Source organism: Limulus polyphemus, unplaced genomic scaffold (assembly GCF_000517525.1).
Source record: "Limulus polyphemus unplaced genomic scaffold, Limulus_polyphemus-2.1.2 Scaffold838, whole genome shotgun sequence".
Taxonomy (NCBI): Eukaryota; Metazoa; Arthropoda; class Merostomata; order Xiphosura; family Limulidae; genus Limulus; species Limulus polyphemus.
The window spans coordinates 152,988-175,054 of record NW_013666448.1 but is presented as its reverse complement, the minus strand read 5'-3'; the positions used below and the strand labels follow the sequence as shown (position 1 = coordinate 175,054).

The 22,067-nt window shown below is 31.8% G+C and overlaps 1 long non-coding RNA gene across 1 annotated transcript; it reads left to right on the top strand.

The window, feature by feature from the left end:
- Positions 1–665: 665 nt before the first annotated feature.
- LOC111086085 lies at positions 666–11,413 on the top strand. Its single transcript, XR_002610843.1, has 3 exons — positions 666–723; positions 10,668–10,740; positions 11,289–11,413. It is a non-coding gene; the product is annotated as an uncharacterized LOC111086085 (long non-coding RNA).
- Positions 11,414–22,067: the final 10,654 nt, after the last annotated feature.

Genomic DNA, 22,067 nt, shown 5'->3' with positions numbered 1-22,067 from the left:
TTACAGTTGAAAATACACCATGCCATTGCATAGAAAAATACGAGAGTTCAAAACATTTTTAATCATCACGAATTTACCATCAACGCAATTTGATCGTCAACTATTTAGAACTGGACAATCTTAATGTTAATTTAAGCTTAGTACAACACTTGCCATATACATTCTCATTATGAAGCCGTATTTATGAAATTATAAAAACACGAGTTCATATAAAAATTTTAAACTTTATAATAATTTGAATAGTAGATTCATAAATTCAACTAATACAATATAGTAATGCAACTAAAACAAACTTACGCTGATTTCACTAGTTCCCAGACCTTGCTAAATGCAAACAGTAATTGCTAATATTCATGAATATATGAGGCATGTTTCCTATCACTTAGTTGAGTTAACCAAGTAAATTTTTGAAGTTGAATTACCAAGTTGTTCATAAAAAATCTTAATCCATAATGTTTTATGATGATTTGATAGTATTTAATGCGAAACAAAATGTAAATATTGGATTAGAAGTGTAAAACGTAGCTAAAAATGTCGCTTTTCATTGATAGTTACTTACAAAAAAGGTAGTGTGGGCGTGATTCATCAACCGTAGCACACATTGAACTTTAACAGACGTCATGATATCTGTTCTAGTGAGTATACAATCATTGGGCTTCTACATACGACAACTGCCGTCGAGCTTCTGTTCCACATGGAGCTAGTAAGAAAATAGCTTTCCTGGTAAGTATTCTTATAGCTTCTGACTTACTACATTTGTGGTTTAGCTTATGAACTTACTGTTAGATTTATGTTTATAATATAAATGAAATCTCAGAAAATCTATTCTGTTGTACAGAAGAACATGTACTGTAGTCTAAAAACATTAAGAAATGTACTGTAGTCTAACGACATTAAGAACATGTACTGTAGTCTAAAAACATTAAGAAATGTACTGTAGTCTAAAAACATTAAGAAATGTACTGTAGTCTAACGACATTAAGAACATGTACTGTAGTCTAACAATATTAAGAACATGTACTGTAGTCTAACAACATTAAGAACATGCAATGTAGTCTAACGACATTAAGACATTAAGAACATGTACTGTAGTCTAACAACATTAAGAAAATGCACTGTAGTCTAAAAACATTAAGAACATGTACTGTAGTCTAACAATATTAAGAACATGTACTGTAGTCTAACAACATTAAGAACATGCAATGTAGTCTAACAACATTAAGAACATGTACTGTAGTCTAACAACATTAAGAAAATGCACTGTAGTCTAAAAACATTAAGAAATGTACTGTAGTATTCTTAATGTTGTTAGACTACAGTACATGTTCTTAATGTTGTTGGACTACATTGTATGTTCTTAATGTTGTTAGTACTATAATACGCCACTTAGATGAATTACTGCAGGTTGATGTTGTTCCTTGTTATTAAGCACAATGTTGCACAAAGGGGTGTCTGTGCTCTACCCACCACGGGTATCGAAACCCGGTTTCTAACGGTATAAGTCCGATGGCTGTACCACTACGTAAGGTTGAACGAAATGTGTTTGAAATGCTATTACTGTTATTGCTGGAATGCTAACACCTACTTATACTCTGACATTACTGGGGAACTTTCACGTTATGACACAATATAATTTCCTAAAATAAAATAATGTTAAATTTAATGTATAATATTTTAAAAATAATAAGCATTATGTTACGCAAGATTTCATTCTCGAAGTAGGTAATATATATATATATATATATATCCATTTTCATCGCAATGTACTATGTCACTTGTCACTTACGGAGCAAAACCTGTTTCTTTGTCACTTACGTAGCAAAACCTGTTTCTTTTTTTTTACTAAAAAAGATCGTTTTTACTTTTTATCTCCGTAAAAAAATCCATAAAAGCAAACTCTTGAGTGGAAATTATCTCTGTCGTTTTCAACGAGTTTTTGTTTTTACTGTGACAACTTATGATTTTTTTATTTTTATCTTAGATATAGTCTTAGAGAAGAGATTATTTCTAGTAGAATAAGTGTCATTAGTTGACGAAAGTATAATAACTATCGGAATATAAGGACGGAAATAATTGAACTTTCTAGTAATGAGAAATGTTTGTACTGTTCATAAACACATTTTAACAAACAGGTGTATAAACATATCACAGAAATTAACCCTATAACATATATGTGTAAATATACTGTATAAACATATCGTAGAAATTAACCCTATAACATATATGTGTAAATATACTGTATAAACATATCACAGAAATTAACCCTATAACATATATGTGTAAATATACTGTATAAACATATCACAGAAATTAACCCTATAACATATATGTGTAAATATACTGTATAAACACATCGCAGAAGTTAATCCTATAACATGTATGTGTAAATATATTATATAAGCACATCACAGAAGTTAATCCTATAACATACATGTGTAAATATATTATATTAGCACATCACAGAAGTTAATCCTATAACATGTATGTGTAAATATATTATATAAGCGCATCACAGAAGTTAATCCTATAACATGTATGTGTAAATATATTATATAAGCACATCACAGAAGTTAATCCTATAACATGTATGTGTAAATATATTATATAAGCACATCACAGAAGTTAATCCTATAACACGTATGTGTAAATATTTTATATAAGCACATCACAGAAGTTAATCCTATAACACGTATGTGTAAATATTGTACATTGCACATTACGTAGATTTGCAGTTCCTTCTTTTGCAAGTAATAAAGCTTCTTATGAATATGGGAAAAAGAACAAAGGAATATATTTCAATTCTTGAATTGATATTATTTTATTATAAACTATAGCGCGTGGTATGTGAAATTAATTAGCTTAATTTATCAAGAACTTTATAAGATCTCAGTTAATAGTAAAGTTTTCATAACAACTTACAAGACAGAATAAATGCTCAGTTTAAGTTTTTTCCCTGTTTTTTATTTTGTAAGAATACATTTACAACTATGTTCAAGAATCGATCATATTGGATGGTAAGTTAAATAGATATAATAATAGCGTGCAACACGTAATTACACACCAGGAGAAATTGGTTCAGAGAAAAGAATTTATTTCGAAAAGCGCTTATTCTTTTCTCAGAAAAGATTGATAAGCTATGATTTTTTTTTCTAAATCATTCCATCAATTTTAAATCATGTTTTCAAGGAACAAAGCATTGAATATTCATTTGAAATGATTCAAAAATAAAATATGAACTACTGAATGCTACGCATCATGACATAAAACACAACGAGTCATTAAATATCGGATCTTGAACAAGATAAACATTCTTGTTCATCCTACACTGAGTTTTCCGTTTTTCATACACAAAAGCAACTGTGGAATAAAAAATATCGCTAAATTTATTTAAATATGCACATGTTTTGAGAAATCAGTTAAACAGTAAGTGGTCTAATTTTTCAAAGTTGGTTCATCCACGTTTATATATATATTATAACTGATATTATATTATTATATGTTATTATATTAACTGACTTTAGCTTACGCTGGATGTAAATATAAAAACTAGGTCTACATCGTTAAATACATTGCTTTACGTTGGCGATGACATATACATCCTTTGACGAATCCTTTAAGAGTTCTGGTACAGACTTGTCTTCAAAAAATCCAGAACAAATTCGACTTTCAGCTATCACCAGGACTTACAGCTTTGCCACAAAAACGAAAGAACAACAATAAAAAATGTAAAATAGATAGATCCTATTACATAACAACAGGTTTATTTTGTTGTACAAATATTTGACGTACAGCCTACGTAACGTTTCGAAACCGGAAAACAACTATCATTAATGACTTTCGTCAAGATATTTGACGTACAGCCTACGTAACGTTTCGAAACAGGAAAACAACTATCATTAATGACTTTCGTCAAGGTATTTGACGTACAGCTTACGTAACGTTTCGAAACCGGAAAAACAACTATCAATAGTTGTTTTCCGGTTTCGAAACGTTACGTAGACTGTGCGTCAAATATCTTGACGAAAGTCATTAACATTAATGACTTTCGTCATTAGAGAACTCTACTTTCACTTTGATAAATGAAAGTCTACTGGAATTTACTAATTAAAAACATCAAAACATAGCATCTTTGATCCCAAAAAAGAAATTAATTAATATTCAGCTGGAATGCGTCTTCTTGCTGCATCATGATAATAGGGGCATAATATTATTGGCAAGTTTAGTTAAAAGTGTTTGGGTATAACACACGTAAGCAGCTTAATATAATTCTGCCTCGATAGCATTGCTTTTGCCAATGTACTAATAGTACCAAACAACAAACTTATGTCTTATTAAAGATATTAATGCATCTTAGCTAAAATTGTAACAAGTTAGATTAAAAACACGGTTCAAATAGAGCTTAATTGAAATTCTACCAATGTGTTAGTCATCAGATAGTAGTATCAAGTTTAATATGTACGTAGTTTAGCACAAAGATACAACATGGGCTATCTGTGCTGTGCCCACCACGGGTAGCTTGTGAGTTTGTTACAATTAAGATGTATTACTTCCAAAACACTTGTCATTCCAAATGTCTGCTTTCAGTTTTAACTTTAGAATGTAATTATGAATTATTAGTAACAACAGGTATTGATGTAACTTTTTTATTGCTATAGCTTCTTAAGCAAAACAGTTTCATCGAGAAAATCATATCCTATTGAACAGGTTTGAAATTTTTGATGAATTACGATTAATATTTAATATCTGTACACATAGAGACAGAAAGAAGAGCAGACAGGCAGTCAGATAGATAGTGATTTAATTGGAAATGTTTGGCAACACTGCTTTTCTTCGTTGTTATCTAGTGCAGTTTTCACCTAACATGTGGTCCAGAAAACCGTTAGGTTGACTTGTTCTAGGTGGCTTCGTTGTTCTCTAGTTATAATGCCAGCTCCATCAATGGGAGATATTTTTCTAACAATGCACAGTGTGCAACAATGTAGACGACGACAGAAATGTCCTTCACTGGTAGATCAGGTGATATATGTCAAATGAGAATGACCAATCGCATGGGTAGCGCTAGTGGCTGCTAAGTAAGAAATGTTAGACTTAAAGACTACTAAACAGAATCTCAAGAGGGAAAAATCTACTAATCATAATCTACTATAAGAAGACTTTCTAGTGTCCTAACGCACTTGCTCACTCATTTTTGTCTATTAAATAAATAAAGATTATTTTCATAATGTATTGCATATCGTGATCAGTCTGTTTATTTCTTAGCTTGAGCTCAGTTAGTAGTTATATTCAAATTTACTTGGTAAGCTATCCTGCCGATTCTCCCGTTATAGAATGGACCTATCTAACACTCTCTATGAGAATATCGAAGTAGGACTGAGAAGCAATATCATGACAATATTAATCTGGAATAAACAAGTATATTTGATTGTACTTGTTATACAGTTTTCAGAAAGAACTTAAAGAGGACGTTTTTGAGCTCAGTATATACGAGTTCTTTGTTGTTGTTTTTAATTTACCAAGACGTACTTAGGAAACGTAAATACCTAATTAACGAGTTTTATTTTCTTTTTAAATAGATATGTATTAAAATGTGTGTGCATCTCGATATATATTACTCTTCAGTAATTTGTCCTTTCAAATCTCAATGGACCGGTAATTTGCCGTGCGTAGCTATATATGTGATCAAACTACAGTATCGAGAATTGATAAACGTGTTAGACTTTCAAACTAAGGATAATGCTGTTAAAGTTATGGAAAATAGTGAAGTTATTGACTGATGACCAGGAGACATCTGGCGACTGTGGAACAATTGAAAAGATTAATTAAGTTGAAACGAATTTTCCCAGCTCATCTAGTTGTGGTGCTTCTCCTTTCGTCCAATTTCTAGCCACATCCTCCCTGATTGCCTTTGGATTTCCCGTTGTGTCCGTGTTTACTTTCCTTGCGTTGTTGGGCTGTCAGCTAGAAATAGAATGTCCAAGGGCGATTTGTTCCCAGCCTTCGGATAACTACAATGAGGTCATTACAGCATATTAGTAGGCCGCTGGCACGAAGGCCTTAAATATAGGTGGAAAGCATATAACTACGTGGTTTCGCAAACTATCAACATTGATCTTATTTGCTTTCTGTCACATTTAGAATTCACCCGAAAGATTCGTGCAATACATGCTTTGCACATTTGTTACACTGATTTCGGGGTATTTAGCAGTCTTAATATTTGTACAAGACTCGACAAGATTAGCCACATTTCTTTCTATTCAACTTTATACATGTCGGTTTAAACTACCAACCATTTCATTTAACGACGTTGTTCAATGTTTTACTCAACCCATTTGAGTGTGAAAAGACAGATTTATTCTAAATGTTTTGAATGGATACAGACCTCATTTGATATCATATTTTAACTAAAGGATTACATGATCAGAAAAAGTAGGTCAAAGATTAACATCATAGAAACGTTCATCGTTCGTCGATGATTTTGAAACTGGGAAGGAATAGAAAGACGTCAGGTTATGAAAGATAAAGATTATGAGTGATATGTACTAAGCTCCAGTTGATCTTATAATAATTAACCTGTAACTTCTCTTGAACGTAATGGCTCGCCCCTACATTAGAACTAATTAATTGGTACGTTATTAGTTGCTATTAAGTTAATCACTTATTTTAGGTATTGAGTGAAGCAGTGTGATCTGAGAGAAATAAGCCACAATAATTGAGGATATAATAACAATATTTTTCTATGCGCCAAATGTTTGTCTTATAAAGATTCCTTATGAATAATGATTGAACTTTCTTGAAAGATTGTTTCTGATGAAAATAAATTACAATATGTGTTTAATAAAGAATAAAGGTATTGTAAAAAATCAATAATCTCAATCAAATGTTAATATATTTTCTTTTCATTCCTGATGCACTTTTATAGAAAGTATATATACTTATTGGTTTCTTTTACAGCTCATATATCCCCATCGCGGAGAATCGACCCCCGGTGTTGTAAGTCCATAAACATACCGCTGTCCCATCAGGGGACTATATAGACGAAACAGATTTTTATACAATTTATTTCTATAATTAGTTAATGAAACCTTAATGCTTCTAGATTACTTTCTTTTATTTTTTCCAGCACAGGTGAATATTGATCCTAGCGTTAACAAAGAGTTATGTTAGACGAATAAGCAGATTAAATGCTTTTTCTATTTTAAGTTTAAAACTAATATATAATTTCCATCTTTCGATAGAACCTCCGAAACGATAAAAAAAATGTATTATGAAGCTATCAAATTAGCTTTAATGTTAAGGATGTCTTCATTAGTTGGGACTGACACGCCGTCTGCGCCCCACCAAATTAGGCTTTACGGGAACGTAGAACACGCTTCTTTGACCGGCATCACTAACTGACCGTCCAATTCAGTTCCCTGGCTAATAAACCGTCCACTTTCGTAAAGAATGAGTCAGCTTTCGTGAAAAAAAAATTGATGATTCACCTTAACTGATGATACAACGATGTCGTCTCAGTCACAACAGAATTGAATTTTTCTCCCAGCAAAAACTAGGTTAGCAGCACGTTAACGTGTGTCTCTGATATCCACAGGGACAGGGTGTATAGAACGGCTAGGCTTTTGTAAAGAGTCGAAAGTTGGCAAATGGTTAGGTTTTCACGCTCGGAAATAGAGTTCTTGTTGTTGTATATGCTGCAAAACCCCCATTGGCCCTGATGACCAGTGGGCGGTAATGGGTTTGAAGATTAGCTTCCGTCAGGAGTACAGCCACTGAAAATTGATCAATTCATGCAAAAAATCTCAAGACTGGGAATACAGTGTGTTAGGAGGTAAGATGAAAAAGAAAAACGTTTCTTTTAACAATCGATTCTTGTTTATCGCACGGAAGCACCGCTCTGATCGACCAAATAATCTACTTCATCCACAAAAAAATAAAATCTTGCTTATTTCTGCTGTAAAAAGATTATATTAATGTTTCCTGTGGGAATCTTTGATGTCAACGAGTTCTAACATCAGCAGAAGATGACTACTTCTATTTCAACAAGAAGTTTATGATTAAGTAAGCCGGAGAAGCAATTTTACAAGAACAACAAAAAAAGTCGCTGTAAATGCTCTTACATAATATTTTGTACCACATTTCTGAGGAACGTTGAGTTTACACGAATTTTAAGATTCGTTCTTTTCACAAAGCTATTCAGAAATTTTTTATATGCCCTTTTTTTTGTTTTTCTTACTTAACGCACTCAAAATACATTAAATGATAATTTCCTAAAAAGTTTGTTCGTTTGTAATTAAGCACAAAACTACACAATGGGCTATCTGTGCTCTGCCCACCACAGGTATCGAAACCCGGATTCTAGCATTGTAAGTCCGCAGACATACCGCTGTGCCACTGGGGGCCTAAACACATTAAAAAACTCAATGTTTCTATATCTTGAACTCCACTATATCTAATATATTCTCATAAACAGAAAAGAAACAAAATATATTAAAGAATAACTTAAGCCTAAAACTGCGCACGTACATCAGTGAAAGTCTGTAATATTTATATCACTCTTTAATAATTTTATTCTCTAAAAAAAGGAAATCAGAAATACTATAAAACATGAACTTATTAACTTTAAAAATGTTACGAATTTATAAACATTTCAACTGAACTCTCTTAGAATGTCTTCGAAATAAGATTTTAAACTATTCTATTTTAGGTTTTGTGCATCATTTTGTACAGCTTAGAAACGCCACAGAATAATAATTTACTATTTTCTAAACATCTTCAGACCACTTTGCATTCGTTGCCACAATTCTACTAAATGTCTCTTTTAGGAAAGGATGTTGATTGTGGTTAGATGAAAAAAATGAAACTTCAATAAGCTTCATACAAAAATTAGATTTGATATTTACGAATGGTACCTGAAAGTTTGTTTTTCTCCAGGAAAGTAAAAACTAAGAAAATTTCGCGATAAATGAAGCACATCTCTTCCATCTTAGCTTCTCTAATCTTTAGTACATCTGGAACTGTCGACAGTTATGCTTACAGCCATCGAAGAAAGGCTCAACGTGGCTGAATTAAATTACGCGACACCTTAGGCGTGAGTTTGATTGAATTAATTTCACTTTTGCTCGGATTTTCTTCTCATAGCATACACAAATATATCCAACAACTTTTAGGTACGAATTGAATGTGGCATGTTATATAGTGTGTTTCCTACTTTAAGTTTTTCATTTTCCAACAAACTCTTCCTCTGACAGACTGAAGCTTCTTGCATTAATTACTTATCCTACTTAATGAGATTACATCAGCACATCTTCCAAAAACAGGAACAAAAGTGGGTAATTTTCATGTGATTTAATATAATATTTTTCTTTTGTGTAAGATGTACTTCTAATAATACCATTATTATTCAAGATACCTCTTCAATCTACCTATCTATCTGTCCTAAAAAAAACACACAAATTTCTTGACCTAGGCTGAGTTTTGGATTTTATCATTACAGAAAGCAGTTTCATCACCTATTTGTAAACTGATTTTGTTTACATGAGATTTAGGTTATCCGGGTGTAACGTCTTTATTGTATTTTCGAAGTTAAAACTTGATTTTATGAAGTAAAAATCATGTGTGAAAACTAACCTATATAACTTTTATGAAAATTGTATTGCTTATATCATAACATATTGATGCTGTTAGTGGAAATAGTGTTAATATAACTCGCACATTGGCATTTTCGATGTATTTAACCTAAATTTGAACACGTTAAAATCTAGTGACTTATACCGAATACTGAATTTATTCAAACATTCTAAACATTAGTCATTTTTATTTGAAAATGTTGATGAACAGTTGCTGGACGTTCTTATAAAAGTAAACGCAAATTGCATATTAAATGCAACAATATGATGTTGAAAAAATATTGTTAATTTATTAATAAAAAGCATATGATTCTTTGTTCGTGATGCCAGTTAGCTAGTGGTGTTAGGCTTCCACCTTTATTATATTAGACGAACGTTTATATTCAATGTAATTTCTTGATTTGAGACTCATATTTTTTCTGTAGCCATATTGCAAAAAGAGCGGCCCAGAAGGAGTACCTAACAAACTGAATATGTAAGCTATCTAGTATTTCAATAAAATAAAAACACGAAGGCTGCTACTAAAGTAAAACCAGAGGGTATGACGAAACCAGCTGTTAAAAACTAATATTTCAAAATCTGCGCATTTTCAAGTTCGTTTGAAATAAATTTCCTGTCTCGACATCTAATTCTCTTCAGATGTTAATTTGTTCTGAACGGGGAACGTTGTGAAAAACAAAAATATTAATAATATAACTCCCGGTTCCTCTCAGTATATAACAAAAAGAATTAATGTTTAAGAAAGAACAGACCACACTTGTTTTAAGTTTTTAACTCTCTACTATGGATATTCTGTAACAAAACATTTGTCAAACCTTAATCCAAACACCTTTTTTTTTTGTTTTTTGCTTCTCAAAAGATTAAAGTTATTAGCATAAGCATTGAAACGTTCTCATGTAACAAAGATAATTCATGCTAAAAACTACAGAAGAACTTGCTGAAAAGAAATAATTAGAGTTGTAAATAAATTCTAATAACGTGTGAGTTAAAGCTAAGAAGAATATAATAACAATATGTCAATCACACTATATTTGCTATATTCAGTGCCGACGAGACCTTTCGTCCGATACCCAGGATCATCAGACCAGCTGAGATTGGACAGACACAATATAAAATAGTAGGAATGTTTCTAGATTAGCAATCTCTAATGAAAAAAGAATGCCATTTAGCACTTAATGTCTTACTTTACCACTGTTTCAAGGGATGTTAATAGTGTCGTAACTGAAATAGCTACTAATTTCACACTTTCCTAAGTATTACAAAATATATCTTGAATTTAGGTTTATTCAAATAATTTTCCTAAATTTCCATTTTCTGCATATAGTTAGTTAATCACATCCGTGTTTACCGGATGTCACAAAGTCGTAAACATGTGATAAACCTTCTAAAAAAGGTAAAAATTGCATTATGCAATTTAAGTCTCAAGCTATCACGTACGAGTTTCTGTACGAACCTTCTACGAATATAGCTCTTTTTAAACAGGTGGTACAGTAACCTGTACAAACTAGGATGGTTTAGGATTGTATTTAGAATATTGGTTGAAGTATGTAACCTAATGGATTATGTGATACCATATTAAGGTTTCGGTTATTATGAAAAATGGGATATTTCATGACCCTGTCTCCTGTTTTCAGTTTTTGTATTCCGCCTCTCTCTTGTTTTTAGCGTCTTTTTAGATCTTCTTCCTGCTCTTGATTCCAGCAGCCAGCCAATAGTTATATGGATCAGAAGTCTGGAGAGTTTGGTAACATAAGCACTGTGATGTGATTAAAGAATTTTATGTTTCTCAATTCACTTGTATTTGCCTCTTTTCCTTTGTTGCATTTTGTGGATACTTTAGACTTATCTGTTGCGCAGCACAATATAACGTGAAGACAGCTATCATATCGATAATCGTTTCAAAACAACATAAAAACTGTCCAAAACATGTTGTACAGCCTTCTATTAAAAACACCGAAGTAACTACAGTTACGCTATAGTAACTATTATTGACTTAACTTCAATCGAAAAGTTTTGGATTTTAAAACGATATGATTTCATTGGCTGTACTGAATTAAGTGTTTAAATTTTGACTGAATGTGTCAGATAAGAACTGTTTGAAATGTATATGCATGCTTATATATATCAAGCAGGCAGTAGCACTGCCTATGTAGGGATGGATCGGATTGTTAATCGAAGTGGTATTTTAAATATCTCATCAATAGGTCATTAGAACTTTACAGTACTATACAGAGTTTCCTTTTATAATAATAATATCTATGTAATGACTGAGTCACAAGTTCTGGGAATATCTGTAAATATTATAACAAAAAATTTGAATTTCTTGTTCCTCTTTCTTCTGCTTCTTTTTATTACATGATAATTCAAAAACCAAAACAATGATGTTAACCAATTTCACTGAGTGACATAGCTTCAAACGGAGTATCCGTTTTTATAAGTATTATTAATAATTAGTAATTAAAAAATCATAATTCTAATGTAAACGATGTTATCATTACCCTTTTTTTTTCGGGAATTTGGTGTTCCTTTAAAAAGCCAATAATAGTTAAACAATAAATATTACAGTTGGAATCTCATTTTATTTAGAACTTGGTTATAAATACAACTTTCCTCTTTGTGATGAAACACTGCATTAAAAACAACAACAAGAAAACAAGTAGAGAAAAAACTTTTCAAAAAAGGAAGTAAATGTATGGCTGACTAATATCAATCCTTCAAAAACAATGGAAACAAGATAGTAGGGCTAACATTTGCTTCATCCCTACGTAAAAGCACAGGCAAGAATTAACACATAGCAATATATATATATATATATAGCTATTCAATCACAGTTGAGTTTAATTTATCATATTTTTGTCTGTTAACATTCTACTACATTGCGTGACTGTGCTACTATGAAGAGATGAAACAAATGCCATCCCTATCATCTTGTTTGCATTGTTTTCGAAGGACTGGTATAAGCCATCCCTACATTTTTTTCTTTTCTTTAATTGTATATATACATATATATATATTTGTGCGTGTGTGTGTCGTACCAGACTTCAAACAGATTTGGAATTAGCAAGGATTACAAATTAGCTTCAAATCGTTCATCACTGCCTGGGTTTTTAATTAAAGAGTTAGATACTTGGTATATAATAATATTTAAATGTATTCATAACAAAAGTTATATTTCTAAAGCTGAATAAAATCTACTCTTTAGGATGAAATACAGAATAAAATCGTTTATACTACATATGTGTTTTTCTACGATAGTATTATCTTGTTTCCCATTTATATATGTGTTTTCCTACAATAGTATTGGCCTGTTTTACTTTACTCTTGCGTTTTTCCAACAATAGTATGATCCTGTATTAGTTTACTTTTGTGCTTTCCTATAACAGTATTGTCTTATTTTACATTTAGCTGGTGTTTTCTTATAATAGTATTAGCCAGCTATATATTTACACTTGTGTTTTTCCTAAAATAATATTATTCTGTTTTATACTTACACTTGTGTTTTTCCTACATTAGTATTATCCTGCTTTACTTTTACATTGGTGTTTTTTTTTGGAATAGTATATCCTGTTTTGCATTTACACTTGTGTGTTTTTTGTACAATAGTATTATCCTGTTTTACATTTACATTTGCGTTTCTCCTATATTAGTATTATCCTGTTTTACTTTACACTTGTATGTTTTTCTACAATAGTATTATCCTGTTTTACTTTACATTTATGTTTTCCTACAATAGTATTATAGTATTTTACATTTATACTTGTGTTTTCCTGCAATAGTATTATCGCATTTTAAATTTATACTTGTGTTTTTCTACAACAGTATTAACCCCTTTTTACATTTACACTTGTGTTTTTCTACAACAGTATTATCCTCTTTTATCTTTTTACTTGTGTTTTTCTACAACAGTATTATCCTGTTTTACCTTTATACTTGTGTTTTTCTACAAAAGTATTATCCTGTTTTACTTTACACTTGTGTTTTTTCTTACGATAGTATTATCGTATTTTACATTATACTTGTGTTTATCCTGCTTTACTTTACACTTGTGTTTTTTCTTACAACAGTATTATCTGGTTTTACTTTACAATTGTGTTTTTTCTTACAATAGTATTATCCTGTTTTACTTTACACTTGTGTTTTTTCTTACAATAGTATTATCCTGCTTTACTTTACACTTGTATGTTTTCTACAATAGCATTATCTTGTTTTACATTTAGATTTACAAGAAGAAGTATACGACTTGACTCAATTCCCAATGAGATAGTTTCCTCTAAATAGTATATAAACATGCATGATAATACTTGTCATCTTACAATAATTTTGATTGGGCTCAGAAGCAGATTCTGTTTATAAGCAAAAATATACTATGTTTCAAATACTAAAATAATGAACTGAGAATTAATTGTTTAGTAAAATAGAAATAAATTAGCGGATATTCGAAGTATTTGGTTCCACTTTTCCTTGCAGTCTTTAAATAAATAATGTTTTAATAGTTCCATGTTCCAAAAAAACAACAAAAGGTCACTTTAATTCGGGTAAACCGTTTCTCGCCGTATTTCTAATTATTTGCCCGAATTTATTCGCACGTTATCAAGTATTACAATCAGTTTTCACTACATGATACTAAAAATACTGTTTGTATTGATCTTCATCGGGTTTATTCTGAATTGTGTATCATAAGCACTGGAGAAAATCAATCCTATTCATTAGAGTAGTTTCGTTATGATGTTATCACATATCACATATAAATCCAGATATGTAACATTTATTTATCGAGCACATTTTGTGCAGAAATATTATAACAGATCATAAAAGAATATTTGTTTCATTAATATATAGCTATAGGCTATCAAAAAGCGAAATAAAAGACTTGACTTGGGGGGGGGGCTCATTTTTCGAATACGTCTGACATGGAAGGTGTTAAAAACGTTATTTTTCCTCATTATCAAAAGTAAATACTTTTTGAATAACCATATCGTGACATCATTTAGTACAAGGATATCGGTCAACACCAGAAACTTTTAATGATAATGACATTCACTTTATTGGACACGACACATTTCTTGATATTGTTTTATTGAATTACTAAGGGCTATTGTTTTAAGATCCATATTAGAGGTATTTGTTTGTTTGTTTTCACAATTTTGGTTAAAAATACACCAGGGCTATTTGCGCGCACCTGTCCATAGTTTAGAGGAAAGATAAATAGTCAGTAGCATAGCCCACCCTGCCAAATCTTGGGCTACATTTTTCTGACCAAATAGTGGGTTTGGTCGTCATTCGTATAGTCTATTCACGGCCCAAAAACGCAGAGGGCACGAACCATGAATTTTCGGATTCACGGTTCGGTCATGCTAACCACTAGGTCACGCCCGGTCCATTTGAGGTATTACATCATTGATACAGTGTTCAGAAAACCTTTACTTGTCCTATTTCATTATTGAAACAAAAAGTTACCCAAATAATCCACCTGGTGGTTCAGAGGTAAATCTGGGGGTTTATAACGCTAAAAATTGATATTTGGTAACAGCGACAGGTACAGCACGGATAGACCACTGTATAGCTTTGCACTTAGAAACAAACAAACAATTAGCCAAATAAACTGTTAGCTGAAGATTAACAGGAGGTTTTGCTAACAAAACAGATCTTATATTAGCCAATAGCACTTGTTTTGTTCTCGTCTCATCTTGTGCTTTTTGTGCATTCAATTTTCAGCCGGAATATCCCTAATTAAGACTAGTTTCATTGCAATCTTTCATATTCGTATTAAAATAGTCCATTTATTTTCATTAAACTTGTAGTTTCTAATAATCTGCCTATCTGCTCTTCCAGGGCTGGAATACAATAACTGGCAGGAAGAAAATATATTCTGAAATCTCTGGGAAAAGAAACGTTCTACTAAAAAGTAATCTAGCTTTAGCACTGTCACATTGACATTTTAAGACAATTTTTATTTTTGTGGAAGTCGGATGATTAAAGTTGTCGCTATCAAATTATTGTAAAGAACTCCCGTGTTAGATTAAAATCTCCTTTCACGTTTTCATATTTTGTTCTTTTGACATCTTCATAAAAAGCTGAAATATAAGTGGTATTAAAAGAGTAAGGTTTTTGTATTACCTTTCGATAATAGAAAATAGATTTGAGTTTGTTTTTGAATTTCGCGCAAAGCCACACGAGGATTATCTGCGCTAGCCGTCCCTAATTTTGCAATGTAAGACTAGAGGGAAGGCAGCTAGTCATCACCACCCACCGCCAACTCTTGGGCTACTCTTTTACCAACGAATAGTGGGATTGACCGTCACATTATATCGCCCCCACGGCTGAAAGGGCGAGCATGATTGCGAGTCGAGTGCCCTATCCACCTGGCCATGCTGATAGATTTGAGATAGAATAGACTTAGTAAGATGAAAAATAACATAGTTATGTTGTAGGAACATTTAATGTACTTTTACAAGTTTTTATGTCTTCTAAATACGTGTTTTATTTTATCTATAAGATAAATAAAATATCAAAAGATATTATTTCATCTGTTTTATAAATGCTTAATGTTCGTGTTTTAGATTAGAATTTAGTGCATTTTACAGATGCTGCTGTATGTACTTATATGTGTCTAGTATGCTTAACAAGTGCTACTGTATGCATTTACAGGAGTATTTGGTGTGTTTACAGTAGTACGTAGTTACACGAATACTTTCTGACTCTCACTACTTTACTGTATGTATTTATAATATATTTTACACATATTAATATATAGTGATGTACTTAGTCTTACAGAAATACTTTATAGGTGTTACATGAGCTATGCCCCCCAGTGGCACAGTGGTATGTCTGCGGACGCACAACGCTAGAAACCGAGTTTCAATACCCGTGGTGGGCAGAGTACAGATAGCCCATTGTGTGGCTTTGTGCTTAAATCCATGAGCTGTATTTTTCTTTCTTGTTGCTGTTCCCAGTTTTTATTCCTAATAATTAGGAAAGAGCTCGAACTCAGTGTTTGTGGTTTGTCTTCTTGCATAGTTATTAGAACTACTGCGTCGAAATTCATTAAGTTTTATTCATTAGTTTGAAGTCTCTTACTTCCTCAGTGAACGAAGTAATGATGTCGTTCAATCGTTTTAAGGGTTCAAATATTTTAAAACCTGTATTTCAAAAAATGTTTAGTGGCTCATGCAATATTCGATAACCAGATCTTTTTAAACAAAATATATGATAAGAAATTTTATATTAGTACTTTGAGAAAGACAGAAATTTTCAACAAAAATCACCTTAGATATTTGAAGGTATAACTTGCGATTGGCGGAAACACATAATGACGACCAGTAATGTATAATTGCATATTAGTTATTACTAATTAGTATTTAATAGTTCAGTGCAGGAAGTGTGAATGTATTTTTTATTTTGAAGAAAATTCTACCTCCAACTTGGTGGTGTACGACTCGATACAAGTGTTCACACCACCCGAAACTGCCTCATCATGTTCTTCCGTTAATTCATATTCACGAGGCTTATCTAACTTCAACTTGGCACGGCGTGGGACCGCTCCGAAGCCTTTGGGAGTTTCCTCCCGTATGAGAAGCTCCTTAGTGGAAACTGTACGGCCTACTGCATCCATATAACCTAGTCAGGGAGGATCTATTAGCATTAGAACACTGGATCAGGCCGATGGCACGCTTCACGTAACGTTGAACGCCTTAGAACAGCGTTTTGTTATCCATTCATTAAAATAAGGGCTTCTAAGAGAGGGCTGTTGATTTTACGTCACGCCGTTCTGTCAGTCTGCATTTGGAGTGTTAGTTTGAGAAAAAAGAAAGCAGGATTAGTATTTTCTTTCGTAAAACAGACTTCATACTGAAAAAAGAAGAAGACACAAAGTTTACCTAAAGTTTAGAAAACTACATTGTGAAAAAAAATCTCAAGTTCATAAACTTATTTTTTCCAGAAATGAAATACTGTATCCTATTTTTTATCATATGTACGGGCATTAGAATTGAATCTCTTAAAAAATGGAGCAATATAGTAACATATATGAAACATAAAGTAACGGGTGTGTTTGTTTGTAGTTAAGCACAAAGCTACACAATGGGCTATTTGTGTTGTGCCCATCACATGTATCAAAACCCGGCTTCTAGCGTTAATAAAGTAACAGGACTGAATATTATTTATAAAATAAGAAGTAATATTACCATACTTTCCGAAATAATTATCAAACATTATGATGAGATAGGTCGTAAATAGAGATCAGTTGCATAGAATATCTCACAAAATATATGTTGACATCCATAGAATATCTCACAAGCCCTATGTTGATATCCATAGAATATCTAAAAACTTATGTTGACATCCATGGAATATCTCACAAACCTACGTTGACATCCATGGAATATCTCACAAACCCTACGTTGACATCCATAGAATATCTCACAAACTTATGTTGACATCCATAGAATATATCAAAAACCTATGTTGACATTCATAGAATATCTCACAAGCCCTATGTTGATATCCATAGAATATCTAAAAACTTATGTTGACATCCATAGAATATCTCACAAACTTATGTTGACATCCATGGAATATCTCACAAACCTACGTTGACATCCATGGAATATCTCACAAACCCTACGTTGACATCCATAGAATATCTCACAAACTTATGTTGACATCCATAGAATATATCAAAAACCTACGTTGACATCCGTAGAATATCTCACAAACCCTATATTGATATCCATAAAATATCTCACAAACTTATGTTGACATCCCGTTAATATATAAGTGACTTAAAACTTGGTACAGCAAAGTTTCATATGCTATTAACAAACAAGTATTTTTTACAGTATAATGAAAACAATAAATAATGGAGAAAACAATTTTACAAGTTTTAAGTACTAAGCTTTATTGTACTCATTTTGATATTAACTCATGTGTATAATGATTTTGAGATTAATTCAACTTATTATTGAGGATTGAGGAAACATGCAGAATCATTCAAATGATTATTGAAATTAAGGAAATATGCAGAATAATTCAAATAATTATTGAAGGTTGATAACATACGCAGAATAACTCAAGTGATTATTGAGGGTTGACAACAGACGCAGAATAATTCAAATAATTATTGAAGGTTGATAACATACGCAGAATAACTCAAGTGATTATTGACGGTTTAGGACACATAATGCAAGTAATACTCTTAATTACAGTGTTTAATGGAGCTCTTATTCATAAAGTAGACGTATAATAAAGATGTACACACACACCATAAATATGTTAAATGTTTTGGTATAAAATAACTATTCTATACCAGAGGTTCCACTTACAGCAATATAATAACTTCTGGTGAATTCAAATACGGTTCAAAAAACGTGTTATGAGTACAGTGTAACCGTATACGTTACTATTTTATTATTCGTTTAAATTTAAATCATTTTATGATTTATCATAAACACGAGTTTTAAATAGTTGTTTTTGGTAAATATTGACGTTTCTTATCAAAACGGCAATCTACTCTTTTTCAGTTTATCTATGAGATGATAAACCAATTCATCCAGTATAGTGGATGTTACTTGAGTGAGAGATTTATTACTTTAACTTTTTTCACTTTCCGATCTAATATCGGATATTTCAAATGATATAATTTTTGTCTGAATGTACAGTGATCCACATTAAATTACTTTTCACTATGTGACACAAACGTATTTTGATATAACTATTTGGAATGGCGTCAATGATTTGCAAGGAAACGCATTTTAGGAATTGGAAAATAAAAAATATTATACAGATATTTTCCTTCCTTCCAAAAAATAGTGCGAGAGATTTCTGAACAACTAAATAAAATATCAAATCTATAAATATATATTTTATACTTTTCCGCTTCCATGAGGCAACTTTTTAATAATACCTCCACATCTTTTAGTACAAATATAGTGTGAAAGTACCGAGTCAAAATATTTATCGTTTGGGTTTTTCAATGCATTTCTCAAAACTAACTAGATGGAAAACTTCCAGTCCGTTTCCACTAAATTTAAGAATATTTCTAGTGCCGTTAGCGACTTCGAGTTAGTGGATATGATAAATATGAAACAATTTCTATTCCCTGACAGGCTTCAGTTAAAGGGGGTGTGGGTGGTGGCAGTAATGGAAACTTATGAAACCTCGAAGCTCCAGTTTACTGAGATCTACACCCCCCCCCCATCCCTTCTCTCCAACTTACGCAAAGCATCTGTGAAATGTCATATGAAGATTTATGGGTCGGCTTGGGGAAGGTAATGGGCTCTTAAAGTGAAACGAACGACTCTCCCTAAGGAAGCTGCATTCTCTGCAAAAGATGAAACATTAGTGGAGTATGGGATGTGTCTCTAGGTTACATTTCCTCGTAACTATATCACGATTACCGTTCTCTCAATTCACATCATATATCATAAACAACAAATATCAACGAATGTACGTTACCATAGTGATACCCTTCTGTCGGCATTCTAATAACCACGCTCTTGCGACATCGAGGGACATTCTTTTGTGAGGCTTGGTTGGAAGAGTAGGCGGTTAACATCAAAGTGTGCGTTTCTATGACAACGATAATGTCTATTTGATGTGCTTGGACGATGACTGACCATGGTTGAGTAACGTAAATATGATTTGGGTGAGACGAGGGAAGTGTCGAAACGCTACTACTGTTCCACTCTCTAAAGCCTTAAATCACCAATATATTTTACAGAGACAAACTTGCTGTCGAGAGGGGGGGAAATGCCTTAGGAGGAATTGTTCGAATTCCTCAAGCTGAGACAGAAACAACGAGTGATATCTTTGTCATTGTGTGCGACAAAAGACCAAAATAAATTGAAATCAGTCGAGTACAGGAAATTTGGAATGTTGGCACAATGCCAGTAGCAGTTTCACTGCAGAAACATAACGCACAATACATCTCGCAATAAAAACTCACTTGGTTACAATCATTGTGGGCTGCAGTGATTTCTTGATAATAAGTTTGCCGTTATCATTCATATTTCATTCAACCGGCATAAGTGAAACTTCATGTTACCAGTTAGGCTAATTGTTCGGTCTTGATTACAATGATATTCGTATTTTTGAATGACCAGATTAAAAGATATAATAAAATAGGCTTGACATTCATTTTATATGTGAATTTTATCTCAACATATTAATCACTTAGTCACAACTAAGCTGTTGTTAATGGTTCTTGATCCAGTGAAAATTGCAATGTCTACAAAGTATACATAGCTTAAATTCTGAGAAGTTATATACAAATCAGAATTACAATATTTATAGACAGTAGAGTTGCAATATGTACACGAAGCTTGTAACCGAATATCTGATAGTATTTGAGCTATGTACATAACGAGCATTATACTACAGCATATACAATATGAACGTTATTAATACTTTTATATTGTACACATAATGAATATTACATTATAAAATACAAAAGATGATAGTTAATATTTGTACATATCATACAGAGGGCGCATTACATTGTAGAGGAATATATAAGATAAGTATCCATTATGTACAAACTTTAACGTACAAAGTTTAACTCGCATCCTCTGTATACTATAATACAATATCCATTATGTACAAAGTTTAACTCGCATCCTCTGTACACTATAATACAATTATAATACAATATCCATTATGTACAAACTTTAACTCGCATCCTCTGTACACTATAATACAATATCCATTATGTGTACAGAGGATGCGAGTTAAAGTTTGTACATAATGGATATTGTATTATAGTGTACAGAGGATGCGAGTTAAAGTTTATACACGATATTAATAATAAGACCGATACAACCTGCTTGTACAAAATATGAATAACAAGTTGTGGTATAACACAATAGAAAAAATTAGAGTTGCAGTATGTGTAAAGTATGCTTACATAAAATTGATGTTCATTATACACAATAAAAGTTATATCATGTATGTGTAAAGTATGCTTACATAAAATTGATATTCATTATACACAATAAAGGCTATATCATGTATGTGTAAAGTATGCTTACATAAAATTGATGTTCATTATACACAATAAAGGTTATATCATGTATGTGTAAAGTATGCTTACATAAAATTGATATTCATTATACACAATAAAAGTTATATCATGTATGTGTAAAGTATGCTTACATAAAATTGATATTCATTATACACAATAAAAGTTATATCATGTATGTGTAAAGTATGCTTACATAAAAATTGATATTCATTATACACAATAAAGGCTATATCATGTATGTGTAAAGTATGCTTACATAAAATTGATATTCATTATACACAATAAAAGTTATATCATGTATGTGTAAAGTATGCTTACATAAAATTGATATTCATTATACACAATAAAGGTTATATCATGTATGTGTAAAGTATGCTTACATAAAACTGATATTCATTATACACAATAAAGGTTATATCATGTATGTG